The 20280-nt window shown below is 42.5% G+C and overlaps 1 pseudogene; it reads right to left on the bottom strand.

The window, feature by feature from the left end:
* LOC120254765 lies at nt 1-9206 on the bottom strand (annotated as a pseudogene).
* Between the last annotated feature and the right edge of the window lie 11074 nt (nt 9207-20280).

Genomic DNA, 20280 nt, shown 5'->3' with positions numbered 1-20280 from the left:
TCATGAATTGAAGAGAAGCACTTGATCTCCGACTTGGAAATGTTTAGCTTGTTTTATGTGTCGGTCATGGTATTCCTTTGTCTTCTCTTTGTAACGCACTGCGCTTTCATATGCCATGGCTCACCATTCATCTAACTCATTTAACTGGAATTTCAACTTGTGGCCGATTTTATGAGGGTCAAAGTTTAATTGCTTTATAGCCCAATAAGCCTTGTGCTCTAGTTCGATGGGCAAGTGACAAGCCTTCCCATAAACTAACCGATATGGTGTTGATCCAATAGGTGTCTTAAATGCCATTCTATATGCCCAGAGTGCATCGTCAAGTTGATCTGCCTAATCCCTCCTGTGATGACTTACCGTTTTCTCTAAGATTCTCTTCAATTCCCTATTAGATACCTCAACTTGACCACTTGTTTGGGGATGGTAAGCAGTTGAGATTCTATGTGATACTCCATATCGCTTCAACACTTTTTCGAATTGGGAGTTGCAAAAATGAGTGCCCCGGTCACTAATGATTGTCCGCGGAGTGCAAAATCGGGAGAACAATTTCTTGAGGAATTTCACCACGACCCTCGCATCGCAAGATGGAAGTGCTTGCGCCTCCACCCATTTGGAGACATAGTCCACTGCAACAAGGATGAATTTATTACCGTGAGAACTAGGAAACGGTCCCATGAAATCAATCACCCAAACATCAAATATCTCACAAGCCTGATTCCACGATTTCGGCATTTCATCCCTTTTTGAGATATTACCGGCTCTTTGGCACTTATCACAATGCTGCACCATCGTTTGAGCATCTTGAAAAATTGTGGGACAGTAAAACCCTGCATCAAGAACCTTCTTAGCTGTTCTACTTCCACTGTAATGCCCCCTAGTCGGGCCCGAATGACAATGCAGCAGAATATCCTGTCCTTCTTTCACTGAAACGCACCTCCTGACAATGTGATCAGCACAAACTCTAAACAAATAGGGGTCTTCCCATATATAGTGCTTTAAATCGGCGAAGAATTTTTTCTTTTGTTGATGAGTAAGCCCCTTGGGTAGGATCTTTGCTGCAAGATGATTAGCAATGTCAGCAAACCACAGAGTCTCATCCTCTGTCACTGATTGAATGCTACATAGTTGTTCCATAGGGAAAGTGTCAATTATCCCTTCTCTTTTCAACTCCACATCATTGGGCCCTTCAAGGCGTCATAAATGATCAGCAGCCAAGTTTTCTGCCCCCTTTTTATCTCTTATCTATAAATCAAACTCTTGTAGTAGAAGCACCCAACGGATTAACCGAGGTTTGGCCTCTGATTTACTCAACAGGTATTTGAGTGCAGAGTGATCAGTGTAAACAATTACCTTGGATAGCACCAAGTATGACCGAAATTTATCAAAAGCAAAGACCACCGCTAGCAACTCTTTCTTCGTGGTAGTGTAGTTTTCCTGAGCATCATTCAAAGTCTTGCTTGCATAATAAATAGGATGGAAGTGATTATCCCGCCTTTGCCCTAATACTGCACCGACTGCATAGTCACTTGCATCACACATCACCTCAAAAGGTAAACTCCAATCTGGAGAAACCTCTATTGGTGCTTCAATAAGTTTCTTCTTCAAACAAAGGAAAGCCTTCATGCAATCATCATTGAACTCAAAACGAGCATCTTTTTCCAAGAGCTTTGTTAATGGTCGGGCAATTGTAGAAAAGTCTTTGATAAACCTTCTATAAAAGCCTGCATGTCCCAGGAAGCTTCGGATTGCCTTTACTGAGCTTGGGGGAGGCAATTTCTCAATGATGGAAATTTTTGCTCTGTCTACTTCAATTCCTCTCCTTGAAATCTTATGACCGAGTATGATGCCCTCCTTGACCATAAAATTTCATTTCTACCAACTGAGAACCAAATTAGTCTCCTCACATCTTTTTAAGACTCGCTCAAGATTTTTAACGCACAACTCAAATGAATCTCCGAAGACCGAGAAATCATCCATAAACACCTCCATAATATCTTCCACCATATTCTCGAAGATTGCAAGCATGCATCTCTGGAATGTAGCCGGTGCATTACAAAGCCCAAAGGGCATTCGACGATACGCAAATGTCCCGTAGGGTCAAGTGAAAGTAGTCTTCTCTTGGCCTTCTGGGGAGATAGGAATCTGAAAGTATCCCGAAAGTCCATCCAAGAAACAGTAATACGAATGTCCTGCAAGTCTGTCGAGCATCTGGTCAATAAACGGTAAAGGAAAATGATCCTTCCTTGGAGCATCATTGAGTTTCCTATAGTCGATGCAGACTCTCCAACCTGTGATAGTTCTCGTGGGGATAAGCTCATTTTTTTTCATTAGTGATGACTGTCATCCCCCCCTTTCTTTGGCACCACTTGCACTGGGCTCACCCATGCGCTATAAGAGATCGGGTAAATAATGCCCGCATCAAGCAACTTTATGACTTCCTTTTTCATGACCTCCATCATGTTGGGTTAAGCCTTCGTTGGGGAATTGCAGTGGGTTTGTGATTATCCTCCATGAGTATTTTATGAGTACAAAAAGATGGGTTGATTCCTCTAATGTCAGAGATCTTCCACGCAATAGCCTTTTTGTGCCTTCTCAGCACGCTCAAGAGCTGATCCTTCTGTTCCCTTGTTAAATCTGAAGCAATGACAACAGGAAGTGTCGTTCCTTTCCCCAGGAAGGCATACTCTAAGTGTTCAGGGAGAGGTTTCAATTCTAATTCTGGTGGTTCTTCAATTGATGACTTTACCCTTCCATAATTTTTAAAATCATGTTCCTCTATCTCCCCCATTTCTTCTAAATCACCATCACTGCTCGAACTATATTCCTTCGCTTGAAACTCTGCCTCAATTGTATTCAAATCATCTCTTAGGACGTAGTTCACCTCTTTTAGGCTTTCAAGTGTGGGCTGAATGACCTCCTCATTAATTGAACAAGTTAACTTGGGTGGTCCCTCTGGTCCATTGTCTAGTTCTTCATGAATGCAATTGGGCTGACTAGCAGATAAGAAAGTGTCTTCTATCCCATTTCCCCATTATGATTTAAGGTAGTCATTAAAGACCGATTGAGCTCCTCGATTTCTAACAATTTCTGAAAGTGAGTCCTCATAAAAACCTTCCTTCCGTTGATTGTAATTGAAGTCCATGTTATCCCCCTAAATTGGTTCATCTGAGTAGAAAGGGTGGGGATACTGCAAACAAGGAGTCGTAAGATAGTTGTTAGTTATACACATGATTAAAGTAAAAGGTGTGAAAGAAAATTAAAAAAGATGCAGTAATTACAAAAGTTCAACAACCAAAAACAAAAAAGACAAACAAAACAAATGAGCAAAAACAAATGAAAAAGAAAAGGCTAAATCAACAAGTGTAAAGCTTTCCTAATATTCCTCAGTGATTGGTCCCCGGCAACGGCGCCAAAAACTTGATCGACACAAAGTGTGTACACCCGCAAGCGCACGGGGTCATCAAGTAATAAACCACTCGCGCACGCGCGAATGGGTCGTATTCCCAAGGGGCCTGAGGAGCTACCCTACTCACTTCTTACCTATTGTTTAGCTCACCGATTCCAAGATAAGAGAAAAGAAGAAAAGAAAGCGAAACGAAAAGCGAAATGAAATCTTAAGAAGTACGAAACAAGTAAAATACGGGAGATGCCCAAGGTTGGAAAATGGTCACGGATGCGGATTCCCAAGGGGGCTACTACAGTGAGTAGGAAATTGAGTAATAAAGCACGTGGCTAGTTGGACCGAGAAAACCAAGACCTAGGTCAACCCGATGGTCACGGCAATTGACCCCTAACCCGGTGCAAGTGTTGAGCGCGGAATCTCTTCCGCCCAACTTCCCACATACAAGGAGAATGTAAGTATTCACAAGTTAGGGTGGAAACACAAGTAGTTTTCAACCGTAGGATTGGAGGGGTACAAATACCCGATGGTCACGACATACTTATACAATGAAACCTTCCTAGTTTGGTGGAGTCTAGCACTAAGGCAATGGTCATGCTACAAAGTGCTACCAAGAATTTGATACATAACTCAATCAAATGTACCATAACAAGCAAAAACACTAAACAAGGATCACAACAAGCCAAACATGCATAAACTACTCAAACAATCCAAAACATCACAAGTTCGCCCCTTAGGTTAACCTACATCCGGTGACATAGGGGTTTAGTTGTTCATCTTCAACAAGAAAACCAAATAATCCATGCAAACAACTAAAGTAAACATGAGGAACACTCCCTCAAATGATGAAGGTCGAATGACGCAAGAATCCCCAGAGAAAGCCTTCCGAAGACGCCACTCGAAAGGGTGGCTTCCCGTTGTCTTCAACCTCCAAGCAATGATGCCCTAGAAGTAGATCCTCCTTGTTCTTGCTCTCCCCGCCGAGAAAATGCTCGGATTTCCTCCCTTTTTGGCCTCCTAAAGCTTGTGTTCAAGTGATGTGGAAGTGTTCTCGAAACCCTAGCCGGCCTTGTCCCCCAAAGAAGAAGAAAAATCAAGAAGAAGATGCCCAAAAAAATGCCCTTCAAGACCTTATAAGTGCCCAGATCACGACCGGTAAACGGGTTAGTATACCGGCCGTATACCGACCCCTCGGGAATTTCAGTTTCTGCCGAGAAGCCCGCGATGAGCTATAGTAACTGCTACAGTAATCCCGGCCCCCAGAAACGCCATTTTGATGCCGACTTCATCCCCAATCGCGTCGCCGAGGTACCAAGGCTACAAAAGGCCCTGAAATGCAGAAATACTACAATTTAGACCAAAAAGGCATCGATTCAACAAATAAATATAAAGAATAATACAGAACAAATACATGCAAAATACATACTTTTAGACGTTTATCATTTCTTATGGTGTGGTAAGGTGAAGGAGGGTTCTCCAATAGGTGCCGCGTCGCGTTTTGGTCGCTTCGATGAAACTCGTTTGACCGGCATTCCTATACCCCAAAACACAAGATCAAACCATGATTTTCATGAATATAATCATACGAGATATCCATATCATCATATAATTAAGAAAAAGTGAGTGCACAACATTTTCAATGTGAAGAATGAAAAATTCAGTCTTTACTACAGTAACTCGTGAAACAATTTGCAAGAGTTTCTCCTAGACATGGAGCTTCCCAAAATTTATAAATGAAGGAAGAACTCGAAGAATTAAGCATACACCACATCAAAACAATGAAATATGTCATTCAAGCTACAAAGATAAAATATGAACACAACAAAAACCCAAGTTTGTGACAAAAACCTTGAATTAGGGGCATGAAAGCTTGGAGTAGAGGGATCCGCGAAAAAAGATGGTAAAACTCTGATTAAATTACAAGGTTGAGTTTGCAAGATGGAGGAGAGGGAATTAGAGAAGAAAAAACCAAGAAAACTAGTGGAGAAATTAGGTAGAGTGAAAGAGAAATGGGCTGGAAAATTTCAACCTGAAAGACTCACGGGCACCATGTAGGCGCATGGCGCCCGTGAGCTTTTCAGCCGGCGCGCGCAATGTAAGGCCGAGGGCCTCACGGGCGGTCTCGCGGGCGCATGGCACCCGTGAGACCCACAGCCCATAGGCAAGTCTCCTGGGAGGGGCCTCTTGCTGCCGTAATGATACCCGCAAGGCCATGGGTCATGCCACAAGTGTCCATACGGGCCGTATACAGCCCGTATGGACCTGGAAAATTGAAAATTTGACATGGTTCCTCTTGCAAACTCAATAAAATATGAATTATAACCATTTAAATGCCGAGATGACAATGAAACACGACTAAACAATACTAATTCATGCCAAAAGACAAGCTAGCAAGCCAAAGCATGAGTTGAGCACAACAACAACAACAAAAGAAAAATAAGAAAATCTCACAAACATGAGTATTCAACCACAATAAAGAAACTAAGCAACTAAAAGAAATACGAAAATTTGAAGATGATGAATTAAAAGACTTGGGTTGCCTACCAAGAAGCACTTGTTTAGCGTCATTAGCTCGACGTACCTTCATTCATACCTCATGGGGGATCAAATTGTGGGGACATACCTCCAAGCCCAAGAAAGGTGCTCCAAGATAGGTATGGCTTAAGTCGGTGACCGTTAACCTTAAATATACCTTTCTCCGGATCGGTTTATCTCGATGGCGCCAGGGGGAAAGACTTGTGAAACTGTGAAGGGTCCGTACCATCTCGATTTTAACTTCCCCGGGAAGAGTCATAATTTTGAATTAAAGAGGAGAATCTGGTGCCCTTCCTTGAAGTGTTTCCCTTGTTTAATGTGTCAGTCATGATACTCCTTGATCCATTTCTTGTAAAGCAAGGAATTTTCATATGCCATAGTGCGCCATTCATCCAACTCACTTAGTTGGAACTTCCTCTTATGGCCGATTAGATAAGGATCGAAATTCAATTGCTTAATAGCCCAATATGCTTTATGTTCCAAGTCAAGGGGTAAATGCAAGCTTTCCCGTAGACCAGCCTATAAGGGGTTGCTCCAAGAGGTGTCTTATATGCTGTCCAATATGCCCAAAGGGCATCATCCAGATGATCTGCCCAATCTTTCCAGTGTTAACTTACGGATTTCTCCAAAATCCGTTTCAATTCACGGTTAGAGACTTCAACTTGCCCACTAGTTTGAGGATAATACGGAGTTCCAACCCTGTGGAATACTCCATATTGCTTTAGGGTGTTTGCAAACTGAGAGTTACAAAAATGGGTCCCTCTATCACTGATGATCGTTCTCGGTGTACCAAATCTGGAGAATAGCTCTTTTAAAAATTTTACTACCACTCGTGCATCACTTGTGGGGGATGCCTGTGCTTCAACTCATTTAGAAACATAATTCACAGCTACCAGAATAAACTGATTACCACGGGAACTAGGGAAAAGTCCCACGAAATCAATCCCCCACAAATCGAACACCTCACAAGCTTGGGTCCAGGTTTGTGGCATCTCATCTCTCCTTGAAATGTTTCTAGTATGTTGACACCTATCGCAACATTGAACAAACTTTTATGCGTCTTGAAAGATGGAAGGCCAATAGAAACCTGCATCTAGAATTTTCTTGGTTGTTCGGTTGGCACTGTAATGCCCCCCAGTGGGACCAGCATGGCAGTGCTCCAAGATAGAATACCCTTCCGAATGAGATACACATCTCCTCACCACCTGGTCAGTGCAAGTTCTAAACAAATAGGGATCCTCCCAGAAGTAATATTTAAGATCATAGTAGAACTTCTTCCTTTGTTGATAAGTCAGCCCATCAGGGCGTGTCCCTGCAGCAAGATAGTTTGCAAAATTAGCGAACCACGGAGTTTCTTCTTCTCTCATTATCCGAATGCTAAACAACTGCTCATCAGGAAAACCATCATTTATCTCCTTTCTATCCTTGGTGCTCTCCAATGGGATCACAAGGCGTGATAGGTGATCGACGGCCAAGATTTTAGCCCCCCTCTTATCCTTTATCTCCAAGTCAAACTCCTGAAGCAAGAGTACCCACCGGATTAGACGAGGTTTTGCATCCTGTTTGCTCAAAAGATATTTTAGAGCGGAATGGTCGGTGAGCACGATCACCTTTGGTAACACTAAATATGAACGGAACTTGTCAAATGCAAAAACCACAGCAATCATTTCTTTCTCGGGGGTAGTATAATTCTCCTGAGCATCATTCAATGTCTTGCTTCCATAGTATATAGTTTGGAAATAACCTCCTCGATGTTGCCCAAGAACTGCCCCCACTGCAAAGTCGCTAGCATCACACATGAGTTCAAAAGGTAAATTCCAATCGGGGGACACAATAATCGGTGCTTCAACAAGTTTTTTCTTAAGTGTAAGAAAAGCAGTCATACACTCATCACTAAACTCGAATGCCGCATCCTTCTCAAGGTGTTTTGTAAGTGGTCGTGCAATCAATGAAAAATCATTGACGAATCTTCTGTAAAAACCTGCATGTCCCAAAAAGCTCCTAATGGCCTTCACCGACGTTGGGGGAGGTAGTTGTTCGATATTGGAAACCTTGGCCTTATCCACCGCAATTCCTTGTTGTGATATCTTATGACCGAGCACAATGCCTTCCTTGACCATAAAATAACACTTTTCCCACCTGAGAAACAAGTTGGTTTCCTCACATCTAGCTAAAACCCGCTATAGATATTTGAGGCAAAGTTCAAAAGAATCACCAAAAACTGAGAAATCATCCATGAAAACCTCCATGATATCTTCCACTAGATCATCAAATATGGCTATCATGCATCGCTGGAAGGTAGATGGCGCGTTACATAGACCGAAAGGTATACGACGGTAAGCAAAAGTACCATAAGGGCATGTGAAAGTTGTCTTCTCCTGGTCTTCTGGGGCAATTGGGATTTGAAAGTATCCTGAGAGACCATCCAAGAAACACTAATATGAGTGCACTGCTAGTCGTTCAAGCATTTGGTCAATGAAAGGTAGAGGGAAATGATCTTTTCTAGTAGCATCATTGAGTTTTCTATAGTCTATGCACACCCGCCAACCTGTAACTGTTCTAGTGGGGACTAATTCATTTTTTTCATTAGTGACCACCGTCATTCCCCCTTTCTTTGGTACTACTTGTACTGGCTCACCCACTCACTATCAGAGATATGGTAAAGGATTCCTGCATCAAGAAGTTTGATCACCTCACTGCGCACTACTTCTTTCATATTAGGGTTGAGCCTTCTTTGGGGTATAGCCGTTGGCCTATGATTATCTTCCATGAGAATCTTGTGTGTACAGAAGGAAGGGCTGATTCCCTTAATGTTTGAGATCTTCCATGCAATTGCTTTTTGATACTTCATTAACACACTCAGAAGGTCTGATTTTTGCCTAGGGGTCAGGTCTGAGGCAATGATAATTGGAAGTTTTGACCCCTCTGCCAGAAATGCGTACTCCAGGTGTTCGGGTAGCGGCTTTAGTTCTAGATCTGGTGGTTCCTTAATTGATGATTTTAATCTCCCAAACTTCCTGAGATCAAAATCCTCGAACCCTCTAAACTCATCTTCCGTGGAGCTACCACTATCCATGCACTTTTCCATAGTGTGAATCTCACATCCGGATGACCATGAGTCACTTTCCCCCATGAGATCTATTTCCTCTTCATCTCGCTGAACTAGTACACCAGAGTTATCAGACTTGTTCCTCTCCTCCTCACTGATGGGAATGGAGAGGAGGACAAGTGGAATAAGCTCAACTAGTGGCAACACATTGTTGGACTTCATATTATGCGTGAATAGGTCATGCACGTCATGTTCTTCCAAGGGTACAGTTCTAGCCACATTGTAATGCTCAGACTATCTCCAAGTATCAAGAATGTGTGTACTCATCATTCCCTCCAGTTCAAATGCCACTAGATATTAAAATAGGGAATTCTAGTATGGGATCTGTAGTTAGGAAGCGTCACCCCAACCGCTAGCTGCAGCCATGATTATAGTGGATAATGAATAACCAAGAAATGTTAAGCAAAAAGAAATATTTAAAGCAAAAAAATAATTTCAAATGAATGGAAATGTATATACAAAAAAAATAAAAAGAAACAAATGTGCAAAATGAAGGAAACAATGGCTAAATCAATAAGCTCTAAGTTTTCCGAGTATTCCTTGTGGGTCCGCGGCAACGGCACAAAAAACTTGATGCGAGATCCGCAAGTGCACGGAGTCGTCAAGTAATACCTCTCGTGCGAGCAAGAGAGGGTCGTATTCCCTAGGCCCAAGGATCTACCCTTACTTCCTCTTTGTGTATTGTCTAGCCGAAAGATCCGAAGGGTTTCTCTAATCTATTAATTAAAATGAAAGAACTACAAGTGGAGTCTAAAATAAGGCAAGGGTATAAAATCCAAGTGAAAGAGATGGTCACGGATGCGGCTCTCCTAGGGTCTAATAAAGTGTAAAGTATGCTAAGAATGTCATGCAATTGAGGGTTTGGACCTAGAGATTTCCTAAATTAGATCAACCCGATGGTCACGGCAATTGACCCCTAATCCAGTATAAGCATTGATACGGAATTTCTTCCGATCAAATCCTCATATGATTGCATTAACAAAGAGGAAAATCCCTAATTAGAGCCGGATTACAACTTGGTCTAGCCCTAATGTTGGAGAGGTACAAAATACCCAATGGTCACGGCGTATTCGTACATGAATCCCTTCCAAACTTGGTGTGTCTAGTACAAGGGCAATGGTCGCGCTACCAAGTACAACCTAGGAGTTGGTTTACAGAGTTCTCATGTAAGCAACACATCAAATGCACCAAGAATGAATCACAAACACACAACAATTGCAATAGACAAAATTAGATCATCCAAATACACAAGTTCACCCCAAGGTTCACCGGCATCCGGTGACCTTGGGGTCTACTCGTCCATGCAAACAAATACAAACAATGGGTCCATGAAAACAACTACAAATGGCATAAGAAAACTCCCTCAAACAATAGAAGTGAGATGACAAGCCAAGTGAGGTGGAAGGCTTCCAAGGATGCCGGGATCGGGGCTGCTTCCCTTGTCGTCTACAAGCTCCCAAAGAAGAGATCAATGGAGATCTAGCCAAACCAAGCTTCTCCCTTTGATTCCCCTTCTCCAAAATGTGTGATCTTGCGTCCTCTGAACTGGTGGAAGTTGGCTCCAAGAACTCCCCCAAAAGCTTCCTCCAAAAATCTCCTCCTTTTGCCCTAAAAGTTCAGTCCAAAATATATCCCGTCAGGTCCATACGGGTGATAAATGCTTGAGTAGACATATTTTTATATATGTTTTACATGCATTGAGCATCATTTTTACTATGGTTTATGTCTCATATTGTGTATTTGGTGTTCTTTTATGCATATAGGTTGTGAATGCCTTGAAGAGTAAAAAGGAAGCAAAGATGGGCTATAAAGACATAATGTTGGGAGTTCTTGTGCAATTCAATGACCAAGACATGTGAGGAGTTTATAAACGTGGAGATGTGTGCCAACTTCCAAGAAGATTCAAGTCAATTCACTAGTTGGAAGGGCACAAAGGCAGCCACATCTTCATGTTTCTTCTCTTTGTGAAGATTGCAAGACCTATCAAAGATACATCGATGAAGAAATGTTTTATAGCCTACCACATGGACGTGTGCCCGGACATGTGGCCTCAAGAGAAGATTGATTGGACCGTGTTTTGTGAAAAGTACTGTATCAAAATTACTGTTCACGCGCCCGGATGAAAATTCCTGCAGCCCACGCGGCCTCGTGGAAAATCCACACGGGCGCGTGAGGGCACGTGACAGGCGCGATCTAAGGCCTATAAATAGCCGTTTTACCCTATTCTTTCTCATCTTTTGTGCGGCTCTTGAGGGGTGAGACGGCTAGGGTTTGGAGAGGAGGTCTTTCTGGCTTTGGAGGCGCTTCATCACCAACTTTGATCGATTCCTCCTCCGTCATACCATCAAGGAAGCCACCGGTGAACCTAGCTTCGGAGTGGGTCCTTCAAGACGTCGAAGCTCTCCATCAAGGCCATCGGTTCATATATAATGGGGTTTATTTCTATGGTTTTAATGTACTTTCATTCATTGATGGTGTGTTTTGTATGTTGCTCCATGGAGAGATAAAACCCTAGAGGGTATTTGGGCTTGTGAACCCTAGGATTCTCATCTTTTGTGGATTTGCTTAGTGTTTCTATTTAATCCGAGTTTGATTAAGTTTTAATCTTGTATTCTCATTGCTTGCTTGTTTAATTAATCCTTGTGGTTGATTGGATTTGCATGATTTGTTACTTTGATGTGAGAGAGGTCTCCATTAGAGTTAGAACTTCAAGGTTAAAGAGGGTTGAGAGGGTGAGTCATGAGATAGTGGAGTGTCCCTCTCCCTTCCGATTCAGATGTATTCTATCTCCGCTCCTTAAGCTCTATGCAACCATATTTGGTGTGAGGCGTGAGATTGAGAGATTTCTCCGACTGGACCTTGTAGGGGGTTAGGATCCTTCACGGGAATTAGGGTTGGATCAATCTTTAGGAATCGGATACAACTCTTGGAATCCCTAGAGTGCTTTGCAGTCATATGTGGTGTGAGGTGTTGAGATTGAGCGATTTCTCCACCGGGACCTCGTAGGGGACTAGTATCGGTGATCGGGAGGCCGGATCCGATTATATTTGGATTTCTACAACTTAACGTACTCATCATAGAAACACTTTGCTTATTCGGTAGCTAATACCTGAATCCTAGGGGGAGCATTGCCCGAATAGCCCACTTTTACTGATTGAGATCTCCATCCATTTAACCATTGCATATTCGTCTCCGGTATTCACTTCTTCGCACATTAGATCACCACACCTTTCCATTTATCATTAGGTTAGAAAGTAGAGAAGAAGTTAGTACTAGTAGCCCTGTTCCCTGTGGATTCGACTACCCACTCACCGGGGTAATTATAACTTCGACACCCGTGCACTTACGGTACATACACTCATATTCGGACATGTCAATGGGCTCCATGCGAGCACATGGAGCCCGTGAAGCTCACTGCCATTTCGCCCAGAAAATATGTTGGTACTACAGTACTCAGCTACAGTATTCCTGCTACAGTAATTTGCCACAGTAGCCGCGGGTTGTGATATTCCAGCGAACCTCACAGGTACCCATGCGGGCACATGGAGCCCGTGAAGCTCATTGCCGTTTCGCCCAAAAAAGGTGTCGGTGCTACAGTACTCAGCTATAGTGCCTGCTACAGTGCTGGAACCCCAAAAATGCCTTCTTCGTGTCAAATTCATCCAATTTACATTTTTGAGCTTTGTTCGGCTCATTTAAGATCTGCAACACCGAAATAACCAATTTATACTTAAACGGGCATCAATTCATTAAAATATACACAAATAATACAAGATTAATACGTATAAAATAAATACATTTAGGTGTTTATCAGGATGCAGCTACCCAACTCACCGGGTATTTTATTACTTTGACACTCGTGTAGTTGCGGTACACACACGCATATTCAGACATGTCAATACGCTAACTTCGCCTAGATTGGCAGTAGTGATGAGTTGCACTTTGTGTGGGGGAGGACATGCTTCATCTGATTAACCGATTGCTATTGGTGGTATAACTTCATTGGAATAAGTGGATTTTGTAGGCAATCTAATGAAAAGTCAAGAAAATCCGTATAGAAACACTTGCAATCCCGGGTGGAGGAGCCACGCAAACCTGTCTTGGAGTAATCAAGGACAACAGAAGACCACGGCACCACTAGGTTTCCAACAACAATAACAAGCCCCAAATATGGAGAATAAAGTTTCAGGATTGGAAAACTGGATGACTGATTTGGAAAATGCTTTAACTAAGTGCATTCAATCTTCGGACACGAGATTTCAGTCGGTTGAAGCCACAATTCACAACCATACCGCATCTTTGCATAACTTGGAGAACCAAGTCGGTCAAATTTAGAAGTTACTTTAACAAAGAACTCAACAGAGTTTGCCTAGCAACACGAAGACTAATCCAAGAGAACATGTGAAGGTGATCACTTTGATATGTGGTTGTGAAATTTAGAGTAAGATCCCTACTGAAAAAATGATGATCAAGCCACCCATAGAAGTGAAGGTTGAGGAAAACGCTAAAGAGAAAGAGGTGGTACCTCCACCTTGCATGCCAAGAATTCCTTATCCCTCATGGCTAAAGAATGACAAAAATGATGAGCAATAGAAGAAGCTTTTGGGTCTATTCAAGCAGTTGCACATCAACATCCTATTTATGGAGGCGTTGCCTCAAATGCCTTGCTATGGAAAGTTCCTTAAAGACCTCTTGACCAAAAAAGAGGAATTTGGAAGAGATTAGATATATGATCTTAGATGCTTCATGATACACCTAACAATGCCCCTTGCGTATGTCCCGCAAGTGCACGGGTTTGTCGAAGTAATAAAATCCCAGATGAGTAGCGTATCGTATCCACAGGAAGTATGGAATAAAAACACTTAAATTGTTTCTTACCTAAGTGAAATATGAATAGTGATATGTGTGACAAGATGTGAAATAATAAAAGTAAAAGAATAAGAAAGATAGCACAAGTAAAGGATAAGGTACGGCAATCAATATAAATGGGGCACCCGGATATTGCTCCGCCTAGGACAATCGTTTCAAGTGCAAGAACCCTCTATTATACTTCCTAACTGATGCAATAATGAGTCATGGAGAACCTTAAATACATGGTCCCAAATCTAAGGTCAACCATGCCTAACTCTATACATATCCCGGAGGAGAAATTGAATAACCTCTCAACCACGCACTCGTATAGAATTACAATGAGTTCTAGGGATTCCAAGTGATAAATCCTCTTCCTAGATGTAGACCTAACCCTTTGGTCCAGGTGGAAGGTCCCTAGCCACAATTAAGCCCTAGGTGCTAAAATCACTTCAACGCTTCACTCTGTTGCACCCGCAACTAAGCCCTAGTGGAAAGTCATCCTTTAGCCCATTCACTCTACTATGACCGCAAATAACTTAAGGAAATGGAGGTAGAATAAATCACTGCAGAGGGGAAAGGGGACGCTTTGCTACCTTTCGACTCACCCTCTCAACCATCTCCAATCTAGCTTTGTCTAACTCTCCTGGTGTGTCACTCACTCACAAAGGTTACCAAAAAGAACTCTCAACCCTAGTGTCACTCTAAGGGAGTATTCATACAATCAAGCATTCAAGATTGGAACACAAATAAAACATCAATTAATTGAAAGCATAATAAAGAGGTTCAATAAAACGAATACATCCTAGGGTTCACAAGTACCCAAGTACCCACTACGGGGTTTAGCTCTCCATGGAACTAATTACAATCAATGAAATCAAATGTAAAAGCAAAGAATCCATAGAAAATGCCCTTGATAGTCATGGCGATGGTCTTATGGAGAGTCCTCTACTCTTCCAAGGGTCCATTTGTCCGGCCTAGGATGCACCTCTCCAGATCGATGCCGACTAAAGCTCTCCTACTAACCTTCTTCCAAACGGAGTGCGATATCGTAGCCCTAGACAATACTTCTCCAAAGCATAGCCAATACCTCTCCAAACCCTAGCCAATATCTCTCCAAACCCTAGCAACAGCCCTCTGTCAAGTTGGGGATAAGATGGAGAAAAGAATTGTGAAATCGGGGCTGAAATCAGAATTAAATAGGGCTGGAATCGGGAATCCACATGCCCATGTGGGCGCCCATGTGGATTTTTCTCACGGGCATGTGGAATTTCCACACGCCCGTGTGGATTCTCTGTTTTACTCTGTTTCAGCTTCCAGTGAACAGTACCTGCTACAGTGAAATACTACATTGTTTTACTACATTACACTACACAATACCAGCCCGAAACTCTCCCGAATCCATGCTTTCATTGAGGTAACACAAACGGGCTCACGTTTGCATCGTGAATCGCTTTGCGTCTTCAATAGCGGACATATTGGTAGAGATCTTGCTATATATGCACAAGACAGAATGCTTGAATGTGATTGCCCTTGTGTCCCTCCAAATCATAGTGCTAACTTTAGTACAAGTAGGTTGGCAGACATTCTTGCATCTTGAACCCGACTTATGTCTTCACGTTTGAAACTTCTCAAGATTTCCTCCAAATAGTGCGCTTACAACCCACATTGGCTTCTTTCTTTAACTTTCGGCTCCACAACCCTATATGCATTAAAGTAACATAAATACACACATATTAGCATTAAAACCCAAGGAAAGTAATGCTCAATATAAGGAAAGAACACTTTGTATTCTTATCATACAAGTACTTATCAAACTCCTCCACACTTAAGTTTTTGTTTTTCCTCAAGCAAAAATTAAAACATTAAACTATAGATGAAGGAAATATTGGTAGTACTTGGCCTTAGGTTCACCAAAGCATACAAATAGAGCATTATACAAGTAAGGGAGATTTCAACACTAAATACGACAAATTAATGTTCTAGCTAAAAACTTGAATCAAAAGGACAACAAACCCGAAATCGTGTAAGTGTGTGAACTCACTCAAAATAACCCACATTGTACTCCTTAAAGTTCAAAGTACAACGGACTTATTTATCTACAAACAGTACCAAAAATTCAAAGATGGTAGTAGCTTCACACATCCTCTAAGGTAGCCCTTTCCAAAGCGGCCACTAAGGTGGCTTTCACACTTTCGAGGTGGTAGCACTTTCTACCGGAGTGGTATCCTTCACTCATTCTATGAGATAGCTCTTTCTCTCATTAGGGCATAACTAGTAACCGACTTATGAGAAGCTTTATACTTCATAGGTGGTAGCTCTTTCCACCCAACAAGCACAACTAAACAATAAAAATATTTTGTTCTTTCTTTTCATTTTTCCTTTTTTTTCAAATAACAAAAGAAACAACAATAACTAGTCCCTTTAAAATCAAACATGAGTTTCCAAAAGACTTTAATAAGTGAGTAGTACAACAGGTGTCAATCAGGAAAAAATTCCTACAAATTCAAGAAAAAACTAGATCATGAAGACATTCAATGTTAAAAATTCTCCTAAACTCAAGAATATAATCATTGCAACTAAGGTGAACCACCATTGGCTATGTTAGCATTTATATCAATCAAAATTAATACAAAAAAGATGTGTGCACTATGAAACTCCCCCCACACTTAAGTTGTACGTTGTCCCCAATGTACACAAGCAAGCTCACTCATAATGTATATCAATCTAGAACAAATGTGAGTGAAGCAATCAAAACAACACTCCCCTGACTCCTAGTGTTGCATTTGATAGAGCTAAATCCTTGGGAGTGATGTTCCAACAGGTTGTGAAGCACACATGGCCAAGTGCTGAAACACCATTGGCCGTACCCATGACAAAGTCTCAATTCCCATGATAACAAGACCATCTGCACGCATACACGAGGGGGTTCAGTGAAGCTCAATAAAACAAAAACAACTCGAGTATATAAAAGATAAAGCAATGAATACAACTCAAGGCAACAAAACAAAAATTAACTAAGAAGGAAAATCCTTTCTAAGTATACAAGTCCAAAATGAAATGCAAAATGTAATAAAATGAAAGAAAATAAATCAAGTGTCTCTGCCACGCTCTGGCTCCTTTGCTGCTATGGGAGCTAGATGGAAGGGTGCTGGTGGAGGTGGTGTTGGTGATGCCGGAGGGGCCTGAGGAGTCCTCGGCCGCAAGACAAATGACGAGGCAAAGTCTCGCTCTAAAATCTGCTGTAACGTGTCAAAACATGCCATGAACTCTATATGTTGTGCAACCTGTGCATCTCAAACCTCAACAATCTCTACTCGGACCTCAGCGATCTCTATCCGTATCACCCCCACAGCATTCTCGAGCCTCTCAAAGTGATCATGGGGTCGAGATGGTGAAAACATGCGTACTGGGGATTGGTCCTCTGCTATCGCAGGTGCATCTGTCTCCATCTGTGTCACCGGAGGCTCAGGAATAGGCTCCGAAGCCTCGGTATCATCATCCTCGTCCTCAGCTATCTCTGGAGCTGGTAGAACCAAGGCATAAACTCCCTTCCGAACACTGTGGACCGTACCCATCAATCTCATCGTCTCTAGGCTCAGAGGAGCAGGTATACTCTTCTTCTCAGCCCCGCGAATCGCGTCCAAGAGACCCATGCCCAAAACTAGTATCGTAATGTAGGGGCCCGAGAAGATCGCTCCCAATCTGGCATATTGCCCATGATGTTGGATATACTCTACGATGATGTGCCCTAGATGAATCGATATGCGCTAAACCATTGAATACATGTACAGAAGCTCCTGTCGGCTCATGACACCAGTGCTATCACCATGGACATTCACCGACCTACTCAGAATGGTATGTAAATATCGGTATGCAGGTTGGGAAAGGCACATGGCCTTGGACACCCCCGGCTCATACTGACCCAGACCACACAATGCCCTATAAACTCTCTGTGGGGTCAAAGCCCCAGTGTAATCTGTCGGTAACTGGGAATACTCCTCAGTGTCTGTGAATGCCTCCTCTTCTAAGCCAAGCCAAAATGATAACAGAGTAATGCTCATGCTATGGTGATGTCCAAATGCTCTGAAATAAATGGTGTCAAGACTGTCAAATCTCGCATAAGATTTATCGAAACTCGAATGACGATAAGACCTCAAGTGTAAGCTCATGAATGGCCGGCCCCTAGTCGATAATAACTGCCTCCAACCTCCCACTGAAACGAGACTATCGACTTTATCTACGAACTCATCTCCCTGCTGTAAATCTCTCAATATGCACTTGTCCAGGAATCGAGTCTATCCAAACTGAAGTCTTGACAAACGCTCAAAAATGCACCTAGTGCTCGAGAATAGCAAATCTCATACTCTCGCACTTAAGACACGACTCACGCGGCCGTTTATCAGCTTGCTTCTTTGACCGAGGTTCCATAATCTGCAAATTTTGAAAGAAAATTGATCAAACAAGCTAATTGGGTAATGCTGCAAAAATCCACACAGTCGTGTGGAATTTTCGCACGCCCGTGTAGATCCACGAGGTGTGAAAAAGACGCATGGCCGCACTTCAAAAATCCAAAAATACACCATTAAAGCGTTTCTAACTTCGTTCTAAACATGCATAATCATTATAATTCTAGAGACAAAAGCATTACTAAATAGTTTCATCGATTAAGATCAAGAATTAGTGAAGAAAACAAAACAAAAACTAGGGCTTACCGACGAGTTGAGATTGAAAACCCTGAATCGGTCAGAAAACCAAGTACAAATCCTTCCAAATCGGCTATGCGAGGTCAAGAAATGATGTGAGAGTGCTCTCAGAAGAATGAAGAATGTTAGGATGAAGAGGAACGACAATCCTTCAAAAGGAACTCACACCTCTTGGCGTTCTGTACATCCGCACGGGCGTGCTGAAATTACTCACGCCCGTGCATCTCCCTAGGGAAGAGCCACAGGGCAGACGTACGCCCCCGTACACTCTCGAGATAACACTCAATCTCTCTGAATGCAACTACACTGCTGTGCAGAAAATACCCACGCCCGTGTGCCCGACCCACAGGGGTAGCCGCACATCCCTGTGGCTTCTCTGTCCAACCGAGAGAATTATTCTAAGTGTTTCGCATACCCGTGCAAAAATTACGCACGGGCGTGCGAAACACTTAGAATATTCACGGGCATGGCCATTCACAGGCCCAACTTACAGTGCCGAACGTACATCCCCTTTGTCTTCTCGGATCGAGACAGCTTCTTGTAAAGATCCACACGGGCGTGCAGAAAATGGCGACGCTCGTGTGAGTCCACTCCCCTGTGTGCTCTCGGGATAATTTGCTAAGTCTCTGCAGGAAGGCTCTCGCCCTTGCGGAAATTACCCACGGGCGTGGACCATCACAAGGTCACTCACAAGGAGTGTCCATGCCCCCGCGCTGTCTCTGGATGAACTCTGACCAAAAACACATGCTCGTGCTGAAATTCCACACGAGTGTGTGTTTTCTCTGGACACTTAGATAACTTTTGAAACACTGCAAAAAATTTCTGAACACAACTATACACTCAGAGCCTTCTTTACAAGGCAACTTCAACCTAAGAAAACACAAAAAATAAGCTCAAATGACCTAAACTTCACCAAATCCACATGAAAACACACGATGGCATTAAAAACCCATAATAAAAGTATTTAAAAATAAAGACACCAACACTCAACACTTTTATTCATGCAAACACTAAACTACTAACTAAAAAAATAGTAAACCCTTTGGTTGTCTCCCAAGAAGTGATTGTTTTACGTCACTAACTTGACGTACCTTGTCTTACCTCATGGGGGTTCATAGATGAAGGTTGCCCTCTTACCCATAGCTTGAAAGCATGAAGCGCAAAGCCTCTTAAAGGTAGAGGGGGAGTTAACAAGCTTGGGACCACCTAGCAATGGTGCATCTAATTTGTTCAGTTCCCGCGCATCTCCAATAGCCTTGGAGCATTTCCAGTGGTGTCTCCTTGCCATCTTTATCTTCCAGAGCACCTTCTTCAGGATCCCCGGAGTAGATGGTACTTCTTCAATCAAACCAAGCATCATAACTTCTTTATTTTCCACCTCTTGGTCGAACAAACCCTCGTACGGGTCCGGATTGAACATTTCCTGAATGTATTCATCAACAATATCATCCATAGTGTCTAGAAAATACAAAGGATTATCAAAATCAAGAGAATGTTGTATGGCTTCAGCAAGGCGGTATTTGAGCTTGTCATGTCCAACTCTCAATCTTAGCTCCCCGCCGTCCATGTCAATCAATGCATTGGAACTCTACAAGAATGGTCTCCTAAGTATCAAAGGTTAATCCGCATCCTCATTGACGTCTAGCACTACAAAGTCAACCAGAAAAATGTACTTGTCCACC

The sequence above is a fragment of the Dioscorea cayenensis genome, unplaced genomic scaffold (genome assembly GCF_009730915.1).
Source record: "Dioscorea cayenensis subsp. rotundata cultivar TDr96_F1 unplaced genomic scaffold, TDr96_F1_v2_PseudoChromosome.rev07_lg8_w22 25.fasta BLBR01000616.1, whole genome shotgun sequence".
In the NCBI taxonomy this organism is placed as follows: Eukaryota; Viridiplantae; Streptophyta; class Magnoliopsida; order Dioscoreales; family Dioscoreaceae; genus Dioscorea; species Dioscorea cayenensis.
Note: the sequence above shows the minus strand (reverse complement) of the source record. Positions and strands in the feature narration are given on the sequence as shown.